The sequence below is a fragment of the Trachinotus anak genome, unplaced genomic scaffold, assembly GCF_046630095.1.
Source record: "Trachinotus anak isolate AG129_WGS33_773 ecotype Australia unplaced genomic scaffold, CSIRO_AGI_Tana_v1 ptg000017l, whole genome shotgun sequence".
Taxonomy (NCBI): domain Eukaryota; kingdom Metazoa; phylum Chordata; class Actinopteri; order Carangiformes; family Carangidae; genus Trachinotus; species Trachinotus anak.
The window spans coordinates 161,752-179,709 of NW_027273868.1; the positions used below are offsets into that span (position 1 = coordinate 161,752).

The window sequence follows — 17,958 nt, forward strand, 5'->3', positions numbered from 1 at the left end:
TCATCTTGGTGAATTTTGATGGTATGCCTAATAGAGAATAATGCAAATCCAGGGAAGTACCACTGCTGAGAGTAGAACAGGAACCAAAGGTAGGCAAAGCAGACTGAGATCACAGTGGAACTAAGTCTTCTTCACCCAAGGAGAGGGATTGGAAGTCGTCAGAAGAAATGCCAGTCGACAACACGGGTGTGATCAGTTAGGAGAGGGGGATCAGCCGCACGGAGAAACTCTCAGGCTTGAACCGGCTGTAATCACGCCTAACCATTTTCTGTTAACATTTGAGTTTTCAGTCATGGCCTACACAGCATCTGGGAAAAAAATCCATTACAGCAGGTGTCTCTCTGACAATACCATTAGCAAATTTAAAGAAAGAATCCCATCAGTACTTAGCCCACTGCCATGTATCAATGCAGTAGGGAACAGCTCTCTTAACTTCACATCCACACAGGTTGATGATCTTGTTGACAGGACTGTAGCCTCACTGCGTGCAACTCTAGATACTGTGGCCCCTCTGAGGAAGAAGGTGGTGAGTCAGAGAAGGCTAGCTCCATGGTACAACTCAGAAACACGAGCTTTAAAGCAAAATTCAAGGAAACTAGAAAGAAGGTGGTGTTCTACCAACCTGGAAGAATCTCTAAAGGCTTGGAAAGACAGCCTATTGGCGTATAAAAAAAGCCTCCGTAAAGCCAGAACATCCTATTATTCATCATTGATAGAAGAAAACAAGAACAATCCCAGGTTTCTGTTCAGCACTGTAGCCAGGCTGACAGACAGCCACAGCTCTGTTGATCCATCTATTCCTTTAGCCCTCAGTTGTAATGACTTTATGAGCTTCTTTACAAATAAAATTGTCTCTGTTAGAGAAAAAATTCACCATCTCCTCCCCACAGCTGGCTCAGATGTACTGTCCAGTTCAACAGCCTCAGAGTCCACTGTAACTGGCTTATATTTTGACTGTTTCTCTCCTGTACATCTCCCTGAGCTCACTTCAACAGTTTCATCATCTAAACCATCGACTTGTCTTCTAGACCCCGTTCCAGCAAGGAGTTTTTCCTTTAATCGACACCTCTATATCAAATCTGATTAACTTATCTTTATCAGTATTTGTTTTTTTATGAAATCATGAACATTTCTAGCTCTTGTAAACAAACTAAACGTGCCGTGGCTCGTCTTGACCACTCACCTGTTAGGACAGAACGGTGGAGCTGGGCAAACCATCGTCGAGCTTTGCGTCGTTTTATTTTGAAGGAACACTTACTGTGGCAGAGGAAGTCCGAACGACGCCGCCATATCTAAAGTCACTTGACCGCGCCTGTCAGATCCTGCTACAATCTGCAGACTATAGCGATTTCTGACAAGAGGACACATGACAAAGCACCGCCGCCAAACGCCACACTACCAACTCATCCCAGTCCACTCAAAGTGGCCTGAAATGTGCTCCCAAAGCCATTCTGCTGACACTTTTTTTTTTCTCTGACTTCTTTCATTGAGCATGAAATCCCCCTAAACGATCAACATTTGCATCAGGTGTCGGCAGCAGTCCGCTGGAGGTGCGCCGACCTCCCCAGAAACCAAGTTTCACACCTCCGCCCTGCTCCACAGAAGCTACAGCTGTTCTGACCAATCACAGGCCTAGTATGCTAATGAGAGTCAAACTGCTGAGAGTCCTTTGCCATATTCACCCATATACCTACCTCTGTCTGACCCCAGCCCTAGCCCTAGAGAGCAACGCCCCCCTGTGGCCGTCCCCAGGCGCTGATCTTAACCCTAGCCACTCATATTAGGTCATATTTGTTGTAATTTATTTCTACATTTTTCCCTTGTCCTTCTCTATCTTGAAGAGGTTTTTTTTTCTTTCCATAACAAAAAAAACTCATTGGATGATGTTTTTTCTTCAGATTTCATGTATTAGAAAATATATCAGGGCTTTACATACATTTCATTAGGGAGGATTTCACAACAGAAGTGACATATAAAGCAGTTGCCAGTGCCGATACATCAAAAATATATTGGCCTTATTTTTCTTCTAGCACACAGGTTTCAATAAATCATTTTGTTCATTGCTGTGGACACACGATAGCTGCACAACCTCCAAATTGATTTGGGATCATGAAAATCACAATAAATGAGAATTAAACATTTAATTGGCACATAAAGAGTTTTAAAAAAAAGGCATGGAATACATTTTATAATCCAATAAAAAACAGCAACATGCAATACATACAATATACAACATACAACATTAAAACCTCAAAACCATTGACCTCAAGCAAATACTTGCTTTCAGGGAACCTTGCCTTCAGCTAACATTAGAGCTGGGCTTAAATTGACTGTATTTCAATTTCATGGGCTGTTTTGAGGCTAAAATGAGTGCTTTTTACTGATCTGTAACTGCAGGTTGAATGATTGCTGTTTTTTCCCAAGGTGGATGCAATGATTTGTTTTGTCTAACAGATGGAGACACGGGGCCACTAATCACAAGAGTTACCATCTCTTCAACTCTGTACAGTAACCATGTCAACACATCAGCCCCACTGAACACATTGCCTTTTCATACAAGCCTACACAACACATGAGTGGCACAGTTACTTGCTGTGTGTTTTGCATGCATTTCTTGCACTTGATGCATGTATATTGTGTTTTTCTATCCATCTTGGGCCAACACGCTCAGCAGCGCTTCTTTTTGTTGCTGCTGGCCACAACCTAGAATAATGAAAAGATGAAAAGATGAGGAATTTTACCAACATATCTCTCTCTCTCTCTCTCTCACAGACAAACACACACACACACAAAACAATTAAAAACAAATTTAAAAACAATGAATCATATCATTTTTCTTTTGATAAAAAACGAAAACGGGTCCCTCACACCGCTGAGCCAGGACTCCTTTCAACAGCTGTGGGAGAGTGTATTAGACAGGCTCAAATAAACCTGGAGTTGACCTTTGACCTCTCCAATTGTATGGGGTATTTTATTATTTCTATTTTTATTTCTTTTGACCATCACATGGCGTCTTTCCTAAACATAACCTGAGAGGAGAGAGTGCCTAATGCCAACCAATTGTGTTATTCATATTTTTATTCCTTTTAAACCTCACTCTTTCCTCATCTCAAGCAGAAATGGCCTACTCTTAACCTCATTTGATTTGTTTTTTTATGAAATCATGAACATTTCTAGCTCTTGTAAACAAACTAAACGTGCCGTGGCTCGTCTTGACCACTCACCTGTTAGGACAGAACGGTGGAGCTGGGCAAACCATCGTCGAGCTTTGCGTCGTTTTATTTTGAAGGAACACTTCCTGTGGCAGAGGAAGTCCCAACGACGCCGCCATATCTAAAGTCACTTGACCGCGCCTGTCAGATCCTGCTACAATCTGCAGACTATAGCGATTTCTGACAAGAGGACACATGACAAAGCACCGCCGCCAAACGCCACACTACCAACTCATCCCAGTCCACTCAAAGTGGCCTGAAATGTGCTCCCAAAGCCATTCTGCTGACACTTTTTTTTTCTCTGACTTCTTTCATTGAGCATGAAATCCCCCTAAACGATCAACATTTGCATCAGGTGTCGGCAGCAGTCCGCTGGAGGTGCGCCGACCTCCCCAGAAACCAAGTTTCACACCTCCGCCCTGCTCCACAGAAGCTACAGCTGTTCTGACCAATCACAGGCCTAGTATGCTAATGAGAGTCAAACTGCTGAGAGTCCTTTGCCATATTCACCCATATACCTACCTCTGTCTGACCCCAGCCCTAGCCCTAGAGAGCAACGCCCCCCTGTGGCCGTCCCCAGGCGCTGATCTTAACCCTAGCCACTCATATTAGGTCATATTTGTTGTAATTTATGTCTACATTTTTCCCTTGTCCTTCTCTATCTTGAAGAGGTTTTTTTTCTTTCCATAACAAAAAAAAAACTCATTGGATGATGTTTTTTTTTCAGATTTCATGTATTAGAAAATATATCAGGGCTTTACATACATTTCATTAGGGAGGATTTCACAACAGAAGTGACATATAAAGCAGTTGCCAGTGCCGATACATCAAAAATATGTTGGCCTTATTTTTCTTCTAGCACACACGTTTCAATAAATCATTTTGGTCATTGCTGTGGACACACGATAGCTGCACAACCTCCAAATTGATTTGGGATCATGAAAATCACAATAAATGAGAATTAAACATTTAATTGGCACATAAAGAGTTTTAAAAAAAGGCATGGAATACATTTTATAATCCTATAAAAAACAGCAACATGCAATACATACAATATACAACATACAACATTAAAACCTCAAAACCATTGACCTCAAGCAAATACTTGCCTTTAGCTAACATTAGAGCTGGGCTTAAATTGACTGTATTTCAATTTCATGGGCTGTTTTGAGGCTAAAATGAGTGCTTTTTACTGATCTGTAACTGCAGGTTGAATGATTGCTGTTTTTTCCCAAGGTGGATGCAATGATTTGTTTTGTCCAACAGATGGAGACACGGGGCCACTAATCACAAGAGTTACCATCTCTTCAACTCTGTACAGTAACCCTGTCAGTCTAGACAACACATCAGCCCCACTGAACACATTGCCTTTTCATACAAGCCTACACAACACATGAGTGGCACAGTTACTTGCTGTGTGTTTTGCATGCATTTCTTGCACTTGATGCATGTATATTGTGTTTTTCTATCCATCTTGGGCCAACACGCTCAGCAGCGCTTCTTTTTGTTGCTGCTGGCCACAACCTAGAATAATGAAAAGATGAAAAGATGAGGAATTTTACCAACATATCTCTCTCTCTCTCTCTCTCACAGACAAACACACACACACACAAAACAATTAAAAACAAATTTAAAAACAATGAATCATATCATTTTTCTTTTGATAAAAAACAAAAACGGGTCCCTCACACCGCTGAGCCAGGACTCCTTTCAACAGCTGTGGGAGAGTGTATTAGACAGGCTCAAATAAACCTGGAGTTGACCTTTGACCTCTCCAATTGTATGGGGTATTTTATTATTTCTATTTTTATTTCTTTTGACCTCCCCAGAAACCAAGTTTCACACCTCCGCCCTGCTCCACATAAGCTACAGCTGTTCTGACCAATCACAGGCCTAGTATGCTAATGAGAGTCAAACTGCTGAGAGTCCTTTGCCATATTCACCCATATACCTAACCCTAACCCTAACCCTGCTGAGAGTCCTTTGCCATATTCACCCATATACCTACCTCTGTCTGACCCCAGCCCTAGCCCTAGAGAGCAACGCCCCCCTGTGGCCGTCCCCAGGCGCTGATCTTAACCCTAGCCACTCATATTAGGTCATATTTGTTGTAATTTATTTCTACATTTTTCCCTTGTCCTTCTCTATCTTGAAGAGGTTTTTTTTTCTTTCCATAACAAAAAAAAAACTCATTGGATGATGTTTTTTTTTCAGATTTCATGTATTAGAAAATATATCAGGGCTTTACATACATTTCATTAGGGAGGATTTCACAACAGAAGTGACATATAAAGCAGTTGCCAGTGCCGATACATCAAAAATATATTGGCCTTATTTTTCTTCTAGCACACAGGTTTCAATAAATCATTTTGTTCATTGCTGTGGACACACGATAGCTGCACAACCTCCAAATTGATTTGGGATCATGAAAATCACAATAAATGAGAATTAAACATTTAATTGGCACATAAAGAGTTTTAAAAAAAAGGCATGGAATACATTTTATAATCCAATAAAAAACAGCAACATGCAATACATACAATATACAACATACAACATTAAAACCTCAAAACCATTGACCTCAAGCAAATACTTGCTTTCAGGGAACCTTGCCTTCAGCTAACATTAGAGCTGGGCTTAAATTGACTGTATTTCAATTTCATGGGCTGTTTTGAGGCTAAAATGAGTGCTTTTTACTGATCTGTAACTGCAGGTTGAATGATTGCTGTTTTTTCCCAAGGTGGATGCAATGATTTGTTTTGTCCAACAGATGGAGACACGGGGCCACTAATCACAAGAGTTACCATCTCTTCAACTCTGTACAGTAACCCTGTCAGTCTAGACAACACATCAGCCCCACTGAACACATTGCCTTTTCATACAAGCCTACACAACACATGAGTGGCACAGTTACTTGCTGTGTGTTTTGCATGCATTTCTTGCACTTGATGCATGTATATTGTGTTTTTCTATCCATCTTGGGCCAACACGCTCAGCAGCGCTTCTTTTTGTTGCTGCTGGCCACAACCTAGAATAATGAAAAGATGAAAAGATGAGGAATTTTACCAACATATCTCTCTCTCTCTCTCTCTCACAGACAAACACACACACACAAACACTCACTCACTCTCTGTCTCTTTCTCTCTCACACACACACACACACACACACACACACAAAACAATTAAAAACAAATTTAAAAACAATGAATCATATCATTTTTCTTTTGATAAAAAACGAAAACGGGTCCCTCACACCGCTGAGCCAGGACTCCTTTCAACAGCTGTGGGAGAGTGTATTAGACAGGCTCAAATAAACCTGGAGTTGACCTTTGACCTCTCCAATTGTATGGGGTATTTTATTATTTCTATTTTTATTTCTTTTGACCATCACATGGCGTCTTTCCTAAACATAACCCGAGAGGAGAGAGTGCCTAATGCCAACCAATTGTGTTATTCATATTTTTATTTCTTTTAAACCTCACTCTTTCCTCATCTCAAGCAGAAATGGCCTACTCTTAACCTCATTTGATTTGTTTTTTTATGAAATCATGAACATTTCTAGCTCTTGTAAACAAACTAAACGTGCCGTGGCTCGTCTTGACCACTCACCTGTTAGGACAGAACGGTGGAGCTGGGCAAACCATCGTCGAGCTTTGCGTCGTTTTATTTTGAAGGAACACTTCCTGTGGCAGAGGAAGTCCCAACGACGCCGCCATATCTAAAGTCACTTGACCGCGCCTGTCAGATCCTGCTACAATCTGCAGACTATAGCGATTTCTGACAACAGGACACATGACAAAGCACCGCCGCCAAACGCCACACTACCAACTCATCCCAGTCCACTCAAAGTGGCCTGAAATGTGCTCCCAAAGCCATTCTGCTGACACTTTTTTTTTCTTTGACTTCTTTCATTGAGCATGAAATCCCCCTAAACGATCAACATTTGCATCAGGTGTCGGCAGCAGTCCGCTGGAGGTGCGCCGACCTCCCCAGAAACCAAGTTTCACACCTCCGCCCTGCTCCACAGAAGCTACAGCTGTTCTGACCAATCACAGGCCTAGTATGCTAATGAGAGTCAAACTGCTGAGAGTCCTTTGCCATATTCACCCATATACCTACCTCTGTCTGACCCTAGCCCTAGAGAGCAACGCCCCCCTGTGGCCGTCCCCAGGCGCTGATCTTAACCCTAGCCACTCATATTAGGTCATATTTGTGGTAATTTATTTCTACATTTTTCCCTTGTCCTTCTCTATCTTGAAGAGGTTTTTTTTTCTTCACATAACAAAAAAAAAAAAAACTCATTGGATTGATGTTTTTTTTTTCAGATTTCATGTATTAGAAAATATAGCAGGACACTTCGCTCTCTAAATGCAGGTCTACTTGTGGTTCCCAGAGTTTGTAAGAGTAGAATGGGGGGCAGAGCCTTCAGCTATCAGGCTCCTCTCCTGTGGAACCAGCTCCCAGTGTGGGTTCAGGAGGCAGACCCCCTCTCTGCCTTTAAGACCAGGCTTAAAACTGTCCTTTCTCTTTCTCTCTCTCTCTCTCTCTCTCTCTCTCTCTCTCTCTCGATGACTTCATGCCATTAACTTTGTATTTTTCTTCTCTCCCGTAGTTTGTGCTTCTCCTCTCTCTCCCTCTCTCTGTCCTCATTCTGCAGGTCTCTCTGCCTCGGGAGCAGCAGGATCCAGATCCACCACTACTCATCTTTACTATTAACCACTGTTACCTGTCATTATTATTGATAACACCATGACCTACACAGCTGTTCCTGGTCTTTCTCTCTCTCTCTTTTCTGCTTTCGGCCATTGCAGAATATTCCACTTCTTTGCTTTAAAAAACTCCTGGGTTGCTTTTGCAGTATGTTTTGGATCATTGTCCATCTGTACTGTGAAGTGCCGTCCAATCAACTTTGCTGCATTTGGCTGAATCTGAGTAGAAAGTATATCCCTATACACTTCAGAATTCATCCGGCTGCTTCTGTCTTTTGTCACATCATCAATAAACACAAGTGACCCAGTGCCATTGGAAGCCATGCATGCCCATGCCATCACACTGCCTCCACCATGTTTTACAGAAGATGTGGTGTGCTTTGGATCATGAGCTGTTCCAATTCTTCTCCAGACTTTCTTCTTCCCATCATTCTGGTACAGGTTGATCTTAGTCTCATCTGTCCAAAGAATGCTGTTGTTCCAGAACTGGGCTGGCTTCTTCAGGTGTTTTTTGGCAAAGTCAATTCTGGCCTTTCTATTTTTGAGGCTGATTAATGATTTGCACCTTGTGGTGAATCCTTTGTATTTACTCTCATGAAGTCTTCTCTTTATGGTAGACTCAGATACTGATACACCTACTTCCTGGAGAGTGTTCTTCACTTGAGTGGATGTTGTGAAGGGGTTTTTCTTCACCATGGAAAGGATTCTGTGATCATCCACCACTGTTGCCTTCCATGGACGTCCAGGCCTTTTTGAGTTCCCAAGCTCACCAGTGCACTCTTTTTTTCTCAGAATGTACCAAACTGTTGATTTGGCCACTCATAACATTTCTGCTATCTCTCTGATGGATTTCTTCTTTTTTTTCAGCCTCAGGATGGTCTGTTTCACCTCCATTGAGAGCTCTTTTGACCACATGTTGTGTGTTCACAGCAACAGCTTCCAAATGGAAACACCACACCTGGAATCAACTCCAGACCTTTTAACTGCTTAATTGATGACAGGTTATTTTTTTTTTGCAGCCTTCTGAGTCAATTGTCCAATTACTTTTGGTCCCTTGAAAAAGAGGCAGCTACGTATTAAAGAGCTGTAATTCCTTGCTCCAATTTGGATGTGAATACTCTCAAATTACAGCTGAGAGTCTGCACTTTAAGCCCATATAGATTATGTAATTGTATCCTGAATATGTTTTCATAAACAGCTAAAATTACAAAACTTGTGTCACTGTCCAAATATTTCTGGGCCTAACTGTATATTGGGTTTTCACGGTCAGTATTTTAGGTTTTGGTGTTGTTATATCGTATGTATTGTATATTGTTGTTTTTATTGTATTATAAAATTTATTCCATGCCCTTTTTAACTCTTTATATGCCAATTAAATATTTAATTCTCATTTATTGTGATTTTAATGTTTTAATTTTTTTTAACCCTTTTCAATACAAATGAATTCCTGTAATGATAGTGGGTGTTAACAGAAGGTGCACCCCTGTTCATGTTCTTTCTTTGTTTTGCCTTAAAGTGCGGTCTCAGTAAAGTTCACCTGCTTTCTTCAATCCTGAAAAATGGCTTCCCAGAAGTAAATTGAGATGCATTTTTATTTCCATTTCTTTCCTCTTTCCTTACACAGCAGCAGCAGCTCCCTTTAACCCAGAAGAACACATGGGAGGACAAATAAATGATTTCTAACAAAAAATACTTACCCAGGAACTGTGGATTAGGACCACTCTGTTCTGCTGCCCTCTGACTTTTGCATTCTTCGTCGTTTCCAACATGTCTTCCTGATTTACCTTTGCCCGTATTTACTTCTGAACTGGGACCATGGCTTATTTTAATACTGATCCTCACTATGATCAAGAATGAAAGACAGAATTTCAAAGAACAACATAAATCTGTCAATCAAACATCAGCTCACATAGTTGAGACTGGATTTTACTCACTATCAACATGTGTGAACAAACAGGTGACAGACAACAACTGCATCCTCTCTCAGGTGAGATTAAAATGGTCCTTTACCAGAACAAATAATATAATAATAAATGACTGAGACTGAGCTGGTGTTGAATTTTTTTTATTTTATTTAAGAACATTTAATTAAAAAAAAAAACACAAGAATGAATAAATGAATGAATTTGAACTGTTTACAACATAAAATCAGACAAATCTAATAAAACAAAAGGAAAAATACAGGTGTGTGGTCCACTGACCTCAAAAAAAGAACATAATGTGTATAAAAAATGAACAAAATGAAACTTACCACTCTGAACTATATACAAAAAACACACAAACATACTGAGAGGTATGTCCAGACTCAGCAGGGTTGCAGTATTGACCTGAAACACAAAGAAAACAGGGCCTGGGTTAGGGTCAGAGGTCAGATCATGCCTTTAGGAAGACGTTTCACCTCTCATCCAAGAGCTTCATCAGTTCTTTCTTGCACCTGACCAGGCTGGGACTGGTCCAGTTCCTTTCGATTTAAAACTCCTTTGAGATACTATGACCTGGACAAATGAGAATATTCACAGGCTATATTTTGAGTTGTTTTGTTCTGGCATTTTAATCTTTTAAACACCAGAGGTTAACAAGAGCAACATGAAAAATATCTACACTTGCTCCTAGTACCAATAACAAGCACTATAACAGCTTTATACCAGGGTGTGATGTCATAGAAAGGGGCGGGGCTTGTTGTAACTTGTTGATAGTGAGTAAAATGCACCACATGGGCTGAATGGAGGAGGATATTCTCCAAGTCTCGAATATGTGAGCTGATGTTTGATTGACAGATTTATGTTGTTCTTTGAAACTCGGTCTTCCATTCTTGATCATGGTGAGGATCAGTATTAAAATAAGTCATGGCCCCAGTTCAGAAGTAAATCAGATTCTTTCTAAACAGCCAGGATGTATGAAATGAAACAGGACAAATATGGCTTTTTAAATAAAATAAAATATTAATAATTATTTTCCTCCTGTTCCTCCTCTCCATGTAACAAGATGGTGGAGGTGATGGAGGTTGATAAGGAGGTGGAGGTGATAAAGGAGGTGGAGCGGGTCGGGGGACGTCCTCACTGTCCTGTAAAATGGTACAATACAAAGCTGACATGGGAAAACCACAGTGTAGAAACACAGGTTTCACAGAATACAAACAAACTCAGGTGAGACAACACAGATGAGTGAATTAATTTAAGGTGGACTTACAGGTGGTCCCCACTGCCCCCGATCTCATCTCTCATCTGCCTGGGGGGCTGTCATCTGACATTGTGACCTGTCAGTGAGAACAAGAAGTAAAGACAACAGCTGATAAATGGATCAGATGGTTCTTGTCTTTGTTAGAAATCATTTAGTTATCCTTCATGGTGTTCATGGCCAAGCAGAGTTCTCAGTGACAGCTGTAACTTGACCATTACCTAAGTTACACCAGTCACTAAGCACTTCACTTACTGTCACACCCTGACATGTGCCGCAGCAGCAGCAGCAGCAGCAGCAGGAGCAGCAGCAGCAGCAGCAGCAGCAGCAGCAGCAGCAGCAGCAGCAGGAGCAGCAGCAGCAGCAGCAGCAGCAGCAGCAGCAGCAGCAGCAGCAGCAGCAGCAGCAGCAGCAGCAGCCTTTAACCCAGAAGAAAGTATAATTACAGTCCATGGTTGTCCACTGCTGTGAGACATCATTAGCTGTAAATGAGAAGAAAAAGAGATGTCATCTTATTTAGCTTTTGTTCCGGGTGTTTCCTTTGACTTTGTCTGATTTTGTTACAGATTTTACAGGTTTTGTTAGCTTTGAAGGTTTGTGTTTGTTGGAAAGTACAAAATGTGAGGGTTAATTTGATGTATGATGTCAATAATTCTGATTTTTCCAGCACAATATACGAGACTGTTTTTGATCACTTACAAAAGGTCCCGCTGCAGCACTGACTACACTTCATTGGGTTTACCAAACACAGTGTGATGTCAGAGAAAGGGGCGGGGCTTGTTGTAACTTGTTGATAGTGAGTGAAATGCAGCACATGGGCTGAATGGAGGAGGATTTTCTCTTTTCTCTGCAAAGCGGCTGCGACGCAAGGCGCGTATGTAACGTGTATTTAATCCAAGATGTTCGAAGCTTTCATTTGATGTGCAGCATTCTTTACTTAAAGCAGGTAAGGAGTAAATAAAACAAGGTAAGTAAACAGTTCTCTGTTCAGTGTTCAGTGTTTTTATTTAGATTTTGTTTTCATTACATTCATAGAAGGTTGGATCTAAGGTTTATTTTGATATTTCACTCAACTAAATCAGACAATGCTAGACTGAAAGAAGAGGCTAAATTTAAAGGCATGATTTGACCTCTGACCCGTCCCTGTTTTCCTTGTGTTTCAGGTCCATACTGGAACCCTGCTGCCTGCCACAACCCTGGCCCTTTTTTCTGTCAAACAGCCAAAGATGAATTTGTCTGAGCTGAGTCAGAACCTACCTCTTAGTCAGGACTCCCTCACTGGGGACTGTCACCTCCCCCCTACCTCCACCCTTTATTAAATTGTGGTGAGTTTGTGTGTTTTTAAGTTTAATTTCATTCATTTTTGTGTGTGTGTTTACTAGCTGCACCAGGGCGGTGCTAGCAGTAGCTAACAGTAAAACAATACACAACAATGCAATAAAACTAAAGACAATGCCATTATGGTCTAAAGTAAACATTATTGTGTCTCGGACATAGACTGTAAAAACAGGTCGTATCTACCGTTTTTAATTGCTGGTTTGTGCACTGCCCAGCAGGCATATCAAGTGACGAAAATCAAACACATCTTTAGTATTGCAGGTGCATGCCGGGTCCGGCTAATACGGTAAATGTTGAATTGTCCTGCGTGGATCCTCCAGCGGTGACTTGGGAGTTTATTGAGGAGTGTTTCACCGTCAGTGAGGGTGTGAGTGGACAGTCTCATTCAGCTCTAAATGTTCAACATGTTGAGGAGCGCAGCAGGACAGAGGCTGAGTGGACGCTGACATCAACATGACTCTAACTCTAACCTGGAGCACACTGTGGAGGACTTTGCAGTGCATGAGGCACAAAATGACGTCCAGACAGGTGAGAACAATAAAACTGTTACTCTCCCTCCCGAGGGACGTCAACAATCACTGCGTTGCCTAGCAACATGTTGATTTGCGTGCATGTGCCATAACAAAGTCCTTCTAGGTTTTGTTATGTCAGTGGTTATACCAGGAGTGTAAAAATGCTGCGTTACCCATGCCCACACTCAAACTGTCCGTGTACTTTTAAAACATGGAATGCTTTGCACATGCATTTAAGTAGAATCCACCCTAAACGAAACTCTCAGGAGCCGCTGGAATTGTCAACATTCAGTTGTCATTTGTGCTCTTGTCACAATCTTCCGACAGAGGAGGATTATTTTGTACACATTGGCACTCATCTGAGGAGTAATGAAACTGTGACTTGTATGTTTTGGGGTTGCAGTTTTCAAACAAATATATATGGAACATTTCACTCACACAAGAACAGGAAACACAACCCACACACATTGAAAGATTTCAAGCCAGGTGTCATTACAAGTACTGAAGTTTCACAAGAATCCTCTGATAATCCTGAGGAAGATTCATGTGACCACAATAACTCGGCAGTTGAAGCAGACAGTGCATGTTCAGGTAGTGACGTGCATGTAACTAAGAACTTGTCCAAAGTAATTGAGCAAAATGTTGCTGCAGCACTGCTCAAGTTAGAGCATTTTGCACACGTGCCAGGCACAAAGATGAACGAGTTCTTAGAAGAACTGCACTACTTGTTAAGTTCAGCAACATTGCCCCTCTCCATGAACATTCTTGAAGGTGTTTTTCAGAAACCTAGTCCCACAACGGATAAGTCTGTGATAACAGAAGTAGCCACAGCTCTCTGTGCATCTAACACTATCTGTAGTGCAACAATGCACTTTTAAGCACAAAATAAAAAAAAGTTTCCATTGTGCAGTCAACAGTTAGGATTGCTTAAAAATGCATGTTCTATCAACCTAGCCAGCAAAAAATGGGCAACTGGACTGTGTTATAAAAGAAGAAACGTTTACTGCAGGAATCACTCATGAACAGCATCCTATATCATGGTAGGGAAAAGCATTCTGGGTAGAAAACCACACAGCATTGTGGGTAATGTAGTATTGAACTTGTATTTTTTTTATTGAATAATCAAATCAAACAGATTACATCCAACTAGGCAACTATCCAGATTCAAACAATATTCAAATGATAACTTTAAAGTGCTTAAACTCGAACAATAAACATTAAGTTGCAAAAGTGTATATTGAAAACAAATGGCTTTTAATGTTGTGACCTCCTCATCCACTCTGCTGTTTGGTTGAGATAGTGTTTCTGAAAAGTTTTTTGTTGTTTTACATATTCTCTAGTCTGCAGACTGACAGCATTGATGTGAGACGAGAATGCATCCTCAAAGTACATGTGTCTACTTGAACGAAGATCCAGAGAAGCTGGTGAGGGAATACTTGGTATGTTAATTTACCGTATCTACCTACCTATCTTCACTAAGGGGATGATCAAAGTTGGAATAGATGGGGGTTCCTCTTGGTACCAATTGGCTTTAAACTTCAGAAAAGATAAGGCCTTAAAACATTGTGAAATGAACCTACTTGCCTACTGCATTGCATAAAGACACCAGGTATGTACACTACAGGCCAAAAGTTTGGAAGCAAGATCAAATTTGTAGAAAAAAGATCATAGTTTCATTGGTATACTTTGCAACAAAATAAACATGATTATTATATAAAGAGTCACTTATCAGAATACATTTTTACTGTAGGTATTTGGGTTTTTCTTGCTTAGACTTTGCTTTCTTCAAGGTAACCTCCTCTGGCTTTAACAACAGCATGGCATATACGAGGCATTCGTTCCACAAGTTTTTTAAGGTATGTGACAGGAATTGTTTTCCAAGCTTTCTTAAGTTCATCAGTGAGAGACTGCTGATTCGTGGGACGCACTTTTCTGACTGATCGATCCAATTTGTCCCACACAAGCTCAATTGGAGAGAGGTCTGGAGACTGAGGGGGCCAAACCATCTTTCGAAGAACACCTTCCTCTTCTTTTTTGTCTAGGTTACCCCGACAGAGCTTGGAATAATGCTTAGGGTCATTATCTTGCTGCAAAACAAACTTTTGCGCACAAGTCTTAGTCCAGATGGAACTGCATGATACTGGAGGATGGAGTGGTACTGTTCCTTCTTGACGATATCCTTTACCTCAAACAAATCTCCTACTCTATCACCTGCAAAACATCCCCATAGTAGTGTTTTTTTGCCTTCAGACCAGCCTTTCTCAAATGTCTTTTCACATTCATCAGAGATATGGGTTTTGACCTTGTCATGTTGATTTCCTTCCTCATTTGTGGTGCTGTTTTTTGCCGATCTCTCTTACTGGCAATGATATGTTTATCCTCTGCTTTTGTAGTAACCCGCTTTCTTTCAGACCTTTTTCTATCATCATAACTTCCAGTTTCCTTTAGTCTCTTCAGGGTGTAGTGAACTCCTTTGTTGGACACCATTAGGCATTTTGCAGTTTCTCTTTCAGTGTATCCTTCTTTCCCTTAATGTACAAATCTGTACTCTTGTTTCTTTACTCAGCTGTTTCTTTCTAGCCATTTCTGTGGTAGTTTGTCAGAGATATGAACACAGTTGAGATTTATTGGGATTTTTGTATGCAAACCCTCAAAAGCCAAAGAGCTAAAGTGAATAATGCAAACTTTCTTTTCTTTTGTTAACATTTATTCAGTAATGGTCTGGTAACATCAATGTATCCCTAAAGGTAAATTGAGGAAAATGGTGCATATCAATGAAAGCATAGTCTGATCATGCGGTAAATACATCCCAGAATCCAAAGAACTCATACTGGTTTTTAAGAAAGGCATTGTGAATAGACACTTGAAGTTGCTTCCAAATGTTTGGCCTGTATTGCCCTTGCTTCCAAACTATTGGCCTGTAGTGTACTTACAAAATAATGTCTGCATATGTAACACACCCGGCTGCACTGGGCATGTATACAGATAATAAATTCCTGTAAACCAGGAGAAAATGATGAGGTGAAGACACTGGCTGCCGTTTGCCTGGTCAGTCCTGCTAGAATGGCAAACTTACAGCAGCTACGTTATCCCCCCAGTGCCATTACCATCAGCCCTGTGCTGCTAGGAGTTATACATAGTCAGTACTAAAATGTCACTTATTTTTGCATTGTTATATTCTTTCCTATTAAAACAAAAGCTGTTAGAACTTCATAAACACTGATGGTTCAGGACAGACTCAAGGCTTTCCAAATAGTTCAATTTCAGGTATGTTTTTTAACTTTTGTTCTGGTGTGTTTGTGATTTTGTAAATGTCACAAACACAAACATTTTCCAGATTTTTCCAGCATGAAATACAAGACTATTTTTGATCACTTGCCCACACAAGGTCCCGCTGCACCACTGACAACACTAGAGGGTTTCTGCTTTCTTGTCATTAATGTCATTTTGAATTTTATTCAACCTAAGTTTTTTCTGTCTGATCTGAGACACTATTATTCCACAGGCTGATGAATAAAACACGTCTGTACATTAAGAAGACATGCTTGCAATTACCAAAAATGCAAAAGGTCAAAGGTCAGCAGAAGCTCTGTGATGTTAAAGGGCCACACAGCACCTCCATAAGACCTCCACAGCCACACACATGCTTCTCCTCCCCTGTATTAGAGCTCCAGCACCCAGGCTTATGACTCAGCCACTGGCCCTGTGATTTTAAAGAACTGCAAAGCACCTCCACAGAAGCTCCACAGACACACACATTCTGCATTGTTTTTATATCACCACATGTCTCAACCCCCTCATTTGGAAAGATTTCACCTTAAAATGTATCTCTTTTTTTTTCAACTTACTTTTAGAAGTGAAAGTTTTAATTTGGTGTGTAATGTTTAAACACTGGATCAGGTTTACAACTCCAACATGTTGATAGTGAGTTAAATGCAACATACAGTCAGGTCCATAAATATTGGGACATTGACACAATTCTCATCTTTTTGGCTCTAAACACCACCACAATGGATTTGAAATGAAACGAACAAGATGTACTTTAACTGCAGACTTTCAGCTTTAATTTGAAGGTATTTACATCCAAATCAGGTAAATGGTGTAAGAATTACAACAGTTTGTATTTGTGCCTCCCACTTTTTAAGGGACCAAAAGTAATGGGACAATTGGCTGCTCGGCTGTTCCATGGCCAGGTGTGTGTTATTCCCTCATTATCCCATTTACAAGGAGCAGATAAAAGGTCTAGAGTTCATTTCAAGTGTGCTATTTGCATTTGGAATCTGTTGCTGTCAACTCTCAATATGAGATCCAAAGAGCTGTCACTATCAGTGAAGCAAGCCATCATTAGGCTGAAAGATCAAAACAAACCCATCAGAGAGATAGCAAAAACATTAGGTATGGCCAAATCAACAGTTTGGAACATTCTTAAAAAGAAAGAACGCACCGGTGAGCTCAGCAACACCAAAAGACCCGGAAGGCCACGGAAAACAACTGTGGTGGATGACCGAAGAATTCTTTCCCTGGTGAAGAAAAACCCCTTCACAACAGTTGGCCAGATCAAAAACACTCTCCAGGGGGTAGGTGTATGTGTGTCAAAGTCAACAATCAAGAGAAGACTTCACCAGAGTGAATACAGAGGGTTCAACCACAAGATGTAAACCACTGGTGAGCCTCAAAAACAGGAAGGCCAGATTAGAGTTTGCCAAACAACATCTAAAAAAGTCTTTACAGTTATGGAACAACATCCTATGGACAGATGAGACAAAGATCAACTTGTACCAGAGTGATGGGAAGAGAAGAGTATGAAGAAGGAAAAGAAACGCTCATGATGCAAAACATACCACCTCATCAGTGAAGCATGGTGGTGGTAGTGTCATGGCGTGGGCATGTGTAGCTGCCAATGGAACTGGTTCCCTTGTATTTATTGATGATGTGACTGCTGACAAAAGCAGCAGGATGAATTCCGAAGTGTTTTGGGCAATATTATCTGCTCATATTCAGCCAATTCAG

General features: G+C 40.8%; 1 protein-coding gene and 1 long non-coding RNA gene across 5 annotated transcripts in view; one reads left to right on the forward strand and one right to left on the reverse strand.

Moving 5' to 3' along the window:
* Positions 1-11,527, reverse strand: part of LOC139634793 (WAS/WASL-interacting protein family member 3-like) — a 27,210-nt gene extending 15,683 nt beyond the window's left edge. The window contains exon 1 of one of the 3 annotated variants that reach the window (XM_071501456.1): positions 11,354-11,527. The gene's annotated coding sequence lies outside the window, so the exon portion shown is untranslated. Of the gene's footprint in view, positions 1-11,177 lie in introns of all 3 variants that reach the window. The other 2 variants (XM_071501455.1, XM_071501454.1) reach the window with 2 other exon arrangements.
* LOC139634794 (uncharacterized) overlaps positions 1-15,733 on the forward strand; it is a 26,084-nt gene extending 10,351 nt beyond the window's left edge. For both annotated transcript variants that reach the window (XR_011694063.1, XR_011694062.1), the window contains exons 3-5: positions 14,296-14,387; positions 14,739-14,804; positions 14,913-15,733. This is a non-coding gene — a long non-coding RNA (uncharacterized lncRNA). The remainder of the gene's footprint in view (positions 1-14,295; positions 14,388-14,738; positions 14,805-14,912) is intronic.
* The last annotated feature ends 2,225 nt before the right edge of the window (positions 15,734-17,958 follow it).